Source organism: Lolium rigidum, chromosome 7, assembly GCF_022539505.1.
Source record: "Lolium rigidum isolate FL_2022 chromosome 7, APGP_CSIRO_Lrig_0.1, whole genome shotgun sequence".
Classification (NCBI taxonomy): Eukaryota; Viridiplantae; Streptophyta; class Magnoliopsida; order Poales; family Poaceae; genus Lolium; species Lolium rigidum.
In genome coordinates, this window is record NC_061514.1 from 346,396,405 (window position 1) to 346,404,020 (window position 7,616).

The following is a 7,616-nucleotide window of genomic DNA, read 5'->3' on the forward strand; positions in this document are numbered from 1 at the left end:
TCGAGGTACATTCTCTTCAACGCTTTGATAGAGGAGATATTCCATATTCAAAACCTCCTGATCAATGTTTAGATGAATTTGATAATTATATTGTTAAGCAAAGTAATTTTAATATGAGAGTAGAGAATCATCTAATGGAAAATTCTCAAGCTATTAGTAAATTGCATGATATTGTGGAGAGAACCTCCAATGATGTTAAGATGCTTGTTAAACATTTTGATATGATTCAAACTCAAATTGATCAACTTACTAAAGTGCAAAATGACTTGTTAAAAAATAATCATGAAGAGAAACAAGTTTATGAAGTAACAACTAGAGGCGGTGTTTCTACCCAGGATCCTTTATATCCTGAAGGGCATCCCAAAATAATTGAACAAGATTCTCAACGAACTAAAGAAATTAGTATTCCTTCTAAGAAAAAGAAGAAGAAACATAAAACTGTTGTAGAATCCTCTGAACCTGTTAATGATCCTAATAGTATTTCTATTTCTGATGCTGAAACTAAAAGTGGTAATGAACATGATGAAGATAATGATAAGAATGATGCTCCCGATAAAGAAGAAATTGAAAAAGAACCTGAAAAGCATGATAAAAATAAGAAGTACACTAAAGAAGATTTTATTACAAAGAAACATGGTAATGAAAGAGAACCTTGGGTTCAAAAGCCAATGCCTTTTCCTGCTAAGAAACTAAAATCAAAGGAAGAGGAACATTATAATAAATTTCGTGATTGGATGAAACCTTTATTTTTGCAAATCCCTTTGACTGATGATATTAAATTGCCTCCTTATTCAAAGTATATGAAAGATATTGTCTCTAACAAAAGGAAAATTCCTAATGAGGAGATTTCCACTATGCTCGCTAATTACTCCTTCAATGGTAAGGTTCCAAAGAAGCTGGGAGACCCAGGTATACCGACTATTCCTTGTTCCATCAAGAATAATTATGTTAGAACTGCTCTATGTGATTTGGGAGCAGGAGTTAGTGTAATGCCTTTTTCTCTTTATAAGAGACTTGATTTAGATAAGTTGATACCAACTGATATATCTTTGCAAATGGCTGATAAATCTACTGCTATTCCTTTTGGTGTATGTGAAAATGTTCCTGTTCAAGTTACTCAACACTGCTTGATATTGACTGATTTTGTTGTGTTGGAAATGCCTTAAGATGATAATATGTCCATTATTCTTGGAAGACCCTTTCTTAATACTCAGTAGGTCTGTTATTGATTGCAATAAAGGCAAGGTTAATTTCAATGTTGATGACAAGGAACATACTGTCTATTTTCCCAAGAGGATTGATAAAGTATATGGAGTTAATACAATTTTTAATGTGAAAACTATCAAGGTGGGATCCATTGATTGTCCTATATATGAGCCTAAAGAAGAATATCAAACTCTTGTGATTGGATCTATATCAATTCAATATAAGGTAACATGATTGATTTGAGGTTTATTTCTTCTTATGTCATATAAAATTTAGGGATTTCTATTTTCGTGCCCTCGGTTCCTTAGTTGTACTCAGTTTTCCCCAGCTCCTTAGTTTTTCCTCAGTTTTACCCCCAAACGTTTGTCTGAAACCCGCGTAAGCAACTCGGACGGCAGGATTCCCGCTTAGTTGACCGTCTCGTCACGTGTGGGGCCGCGTCGTGTGGGGCCGCGTCGTGTGGGCCCGCGTCGCGTGGGGCTGGTAGAAAGGGACCGCGTGGGACAGGACGAGAAGCGTTTGGTTGCACGTGAGCAGGAGCTGGGTTCTGTCTCTCTCGGCCCAAAATTGGCATTATTAAGTGCACCTTTTTCCCCTCTTTCTCTCTCGTCCTTTTCACCAAATTAGTATAAAATCTAGAGAAGCTTGCATTTCTGACTTTCTTCAATTATTTGTGCCTTTTGGCCCTCGTTGTTTGCCCAATATGGCAGCAAATCTAGTACTCCCTCCGGTCCATATGTATGTAGTTAAATCTAGAAGCAAATCTCCAGGATAATGTACGATAAATTCACAATCATAGTAAATCAAGAAAACTAAGTACGGCCAACAAAATATAGTAGACTAGGGATAGATAATCCCTAGATAATACGGATAGATAATAGGCTGCATACACAAGCAGCCAACATAGTAACAGGTTCTTCACAGAGACCATCATACTAACATAACAACAAGGGATCCCTAGCTAACAACAAAGGGATCCCAACAACAAACTAGGAGGCAGCAGCAGCAGCAGAAGACACGTCCGGGGACTCCGCCTACCCCATCCGGCTCTGCCTCCACTTGTTGCTCTTGCTCCCCTTGGGAGCCTTGGGCTTGAGCGGAGGCATGCGGCCGGCGGAGATCTCCACCCGCCGCAAGCCGCGGAGGTGCATGCCGAGCGCCCCGTGCTTGGCGCGGAAGGAGTGGACGTTCACCGTCGTGCCGACGTTGGGGAAGGTGTTGCTGATGTTCTCAGCATGCGTGACGAGGCAGCTTGAAGTCCGTGGCGCCGAGTCTCCCGGTGCGAAGGGGCACCCGTACACCTCCTTGGCGAAGTAGGAGATGTACCGGCCGACCTGCAGCCTCCGCAGGACCCGGCGAGTCTTGACGTCCTCCTCCTCTTCGTCGGCTGCCGACGTCGCTGCCGTACATCCGATCCATATCAAACAGAAACTAGTGAATGAGTTGCAACGATGACTAACGTACATGATAACAAAGTTAAGAAAAACAGAGTCAGCCTCGCTTAGAGTGGACATGATTATATATCTACAGGGAAGGTGTTAGCGAACTAAAGCTCATGCACAACAGATTTGTACACGCAATGGTTCGCTGAACCCTCCCCGTAAAAATTTGTGCCCAACCATTCATCATAGGCAAAGAAACAGATTCTAGATCTGAACTAGATCTAAACTTGAACACATTCAAGATTATTTGCAAAATTAAACGGTTGATATCTTTTGATTAGTGCATAAAATAACCGATTGAGATCCCATGATTACTTGCATAAATTAACTCGATTGAGATCCAATATTACTTGCATAAATTAACCGAACAGCCGAACCCCAAATCTTAAACGAAATCAAGAAGTGATCAAAACAAAATGGAATAAAATCGGCGCAAATATTAGCCCAATACTCATCCATCTACGGATCCATCTACACCAGCAAAAATAGGGTTCAAAAAGGAATGGGGAACAAAAAAGGAAGCAAACCGTAGTTACCTCGTTCCATGGGTCCTCCAGGGAGGTGTCGTAGGGGTTCGGGGGCGGGACGTACGGCACGGGGTCGTAGGGGTCGACCCATCCCGCCGGGATCCGACCGCCACCGGCGGCAGCAGCCGTCCGATGCACCGGCGACGGCGGCGGCGGCGGAGGCGTCGTCGTCCGTAGAGGGGACGGCGCCGAAGATGGAGGCGTCGCGCTTTGAGCCCACCTCGACGATGGGATTGGCATTCTCCTTGTCCATCTCTACGGCGGAGGAAGAGGAAGAGGGAGAGGGAGAGGGTTTTTTGCTTTGGAGAAGATGATGGGACGTGAGAGAGTTGGCGATGCGTGAGCGAGTGAGAGTGACAGAGAGAGTGCGAGGAGGCGTCTATAAAGGCGAGGGGTGGTTAATGCGACCCGCGTCCTACGCGTGCACCGGTGCACGTCTGCACGTCTTGGACTTCTGCAACGCGACACGCGTCCACGATTGCACGTCTCGACTTCTCCACCGCGACCCGCGTCTACGCGTCAACAATTGCACGTGTCCTCGAGTCTAACCCTGGAAATTTAGATATACTCAGTTATACCCTCGAGTCTTATACTAGCATTTTTTGTGTGCTCAATTTTCCCCTCGAGTGCTAATACTGGCTAGTGCAATATACTCAGTTTTACCCTCAAGTGGCTGGTCAACGGAGAGTCAACAAATGGGATTAACTAGTTAAATGAGTCATTTAATGTGCAAAAAAATCCTAAAAAGAGTGGCACTTACTCATGGAGTCTTTACCACAAATTGCCACTTCTCAAATCATAGATAAATCATAGATAAATCAAGTTTTACCACAAATTGCCACTTCTCAAATCACCTAGTAGCTATGAAGGTGCATGGTTTTCCACAACAAGCCCTTCCCAAAACAAGCTTCCCCCAAATCATACTTTGTCTAAATGAGGCCACAATTCTCACACTCGTTGTATATTGGTATTGCAAATAGTTTGAGGTAGGCCAAGATGGGTTTCATTGTACAAAACACACATTTTCCATTTTTCAAATCTCAAATTTGAATCCCTTAGTCTCGTTTACTACTCGAGTGCCCTTGGTTTCTTGATAGTACTCGGCTTTGCCCTCTCTCTTCACAAATTCTCGCAGTACGTGCATCATCGCCCTGATTGGTCTAGCCCATGTCACGCGGATCGTGCCCGCCGACCGTTGATCGTATGATATAGGGAACGGGCAGGATAACCCCTCTCTCTCTCTCTCGTTGGCGGTTAATTAGCTTCCACCCTCTAAGTATGTCGAAGGGCGGTTTTCTCGTATTATTTTTCACGCGCTAAAAATTATAAACTATTTTAGGCGTTACTTTTCACGCAAAAAAATGATAAACCATCAACAATTTGTTGTAGCCATTACTTTTCACGCAAAAAAAATGATAAACCATCACCGATTTGTTGTTGCCATTACTTTTCACGCAAAAAAATGATAAACCATCAACAATTTGTTGTAGCCATTACTTTTCACGCAAAAAAAATGATAAACCATCACCGATTTGTTGTTGCCATTACTTTTCACGCAAAAAAATGATAAACCATCAACAATTTGTTGTAGCCATTACTTTTCACGCAAAAAAATGATAAACCATCACCGATTTGTTGTTGCCATTACTTTTCACGCAAAAAAATGATAAACCATCAACAATTTGTTGTAGCCATTACTTTTCACGCAAAAAAAATGATAAACCATCACCGATTTGTTGTTGCCATTACTTTTCACGCAAAAAAATGATAAACCATCAACAATTTGTTGTAGCCATTACTTTTCACGCAAAAAAAATGATAAACCATCACCTAATTTGTTACAAAAGCTGGTTTCAGTGAGACCTAACCAAGTTTGGCATACATGATGGCATACCTATAACAACAAGGAATATCTAAAAGGGAAAGTTTCAGAAAATTTGAAATTTAGGGTGAAATGATGCCATACATGATGCTGTTTTTCAAGGTTTTGACCTGAAAATCAATTGGGTATTATAAAGGGAAATAAAAAGTTCGAAAAATGTAAAAACGAAACAATCTATCTATCTATGTATAGAAGATCAGCTGTATGAAATTTGAGGTTATTTAGAGAAGGTAGAAAAAATCACCTTGTTAGAAAAGTCTGGTTTCAGACGAGACGAAACGGCATGCGCTTAAGCAAAGTGATTTTTTCGAACATCTCCAAATGACCACAAATTTTCCATACATGATGCCATACGTGTAACAACAAGGAACCCTATCTAAAAAGTGTCAAAAAAGTTTGCCCAACCGTATAGCTCTATCAAAAAGAACCTCACCATGGCGCTAGTATAATTTTGGGATAGTTACAAACTTTCGTTACCTAACCTTCAACATGAAACTTGTTTCAAATTCATTTTGGCCTACGAGAAACAAATCCCAACTTGATTCGAGCACCATAGCCTCCAAACGATGCCGATGCCGATATCGGCATGGTCAGAACGGCTATGCTCGCCGCCACTGCTAGGTCAACGTCGGGATGCACCCTCAATCCCGTCCCCTCATTCGATCACCGACACACCGTAGATACCGCCGAGGCCAATGCCGAACGTACATGCCGATGCCAATGCCGAACATGCATGCACGCCGCCGTGGGCACGGCCACGCCGACCCGCTATGCTCGGACGCCACGGACCGCCGCGAGGTCTTTCCCCTTCGCCACCACACTCTCCTAGCACCCACCTATACACGCCGTAAAGGAGAGACACTAGTTTTCTCTACATTGCTCGTGTTCGTGTCCGACACGGCCGAGTCAAAGTTTTGACGTAGTCTTCGATGTCGTCGACCATTTCTTCTCTTCTTTGCATGGTTAAACGCGTCTAGTTCATATCTATCTAATGCGTCTCGGTCTCGCCTCATGCAGCTTCTTTGTGGACGTCGATCTCATCTCGGCACCCCGCATGCCACCTCCTCCGTGCCATCGCCGTAGAGCTCCATTTAAAAATCTAATCCTACCCGTGTATTGCCCCTTGTATCGGCGTCATGGCCCCACTTGTCATTCGATATACCGAAGCCCCACTCGTTCGCGTTTTGGTCGGGGATACAGCGATGCTTACGGTCAAACAAAGATGGATGGTCTCGACGTGTCTTTGCGGGCTCTACGTGGCCCCACTAGTCGGAAGATAACGGTCAACCGTCGGCAACCGGCCGTTACATCACGTGTGATGGTTTCAGACAAACGTTTGGGTAAAACTGAGGAAAAACTAAGGAGCTGGGGAAAACTGAGCACAACTAAGGACCCGAGGGCACGAAAATAGAAATCCCTAAAATTTATTTGGTAGCAGGACTTGATCAACCTTGTTAACAAGTATATTTTAATGCATAAGAGGGCTAAACAACATTTCTTTCTTTCTTTCTCCCTCCATTTGTTTTACTTGCTGTAGCACCTTTTGTTTTGCAATATGCTTTAGTTGTTTAAGATTTTGGAAATCATTTTCCTGCGCAGTAATAATTAATTTAACACCCATAAATGTGCATTTTTCGAAGTTCTCAAAAATTTATAAAAATTATACTGGTAGTCTTATTTTTCGAAGGAGCACCTGGGAGCACCTGGGGATGACCAGTGGGGCACCCCAGGGTGGCACCCCACAGGCCGGCGCGGCCAGCAAGGGGGGCGCGCCACCCTGGTGTGTGGGCCCCTCCTTGCCCCACTTCGTCATCTCTTTCACTCATTGCACTCTCTCTCCCGAAAAAACTCGTACTCACTTTCTCTCACTCGCGTTTCTGCTCAAGAACTCGCGATTTCTCGATCTCTTTGCTCAACCCAGATTTCTGTCTGAAATTTGGCACATTTGCTCTCCGGTATGTGACTCCTTTGATTATCCAATTAGAATTTTGTTTGGTTGAGTATATCTTGAATATTTTGCTGCTGTAGGTAACATGTTTAGTGAGCTTGCATGCTTGTTCTAAGTGGTAGAAACTAGTTTTGATGCATGTTTAGTACTCTAGCAAGTTCCTATAGTAGTTCCCCTCAATTATATACCTTGAAATCAAATTTTATAATGATTGTTGAAAAATTTCAGAAAAGGAAAATGAACAACTACAACTTTGGAGAGGTGTTCGAAGGAGAGACGACGAGCACGGGGAGGCCCTCGAGGGCATCCACTCGGATTAGACGATCCTATAATGAGGACGTGATTGCACCAAGCTTCGATGAGGGCAATGGAGACCCTAATGCTTCATCTTTTCCATGTTACGAATTTTTGAGCAATGCAGGGTTGTTGGATGATTTCTTGACTCTCGTCGGAAAGGCGGGTTTAACCGCCTATATGGAGGATGAGAGGAAGCAATACTACATGCTTACTAAAATCTTTGTGGAGAGCTTCAAGTTCAACAACAAGCACTTCAACCCGACGGTTGCATTCAAGATCTATGGTAATCCTGTCACAATGAAGTTGAAGTATTT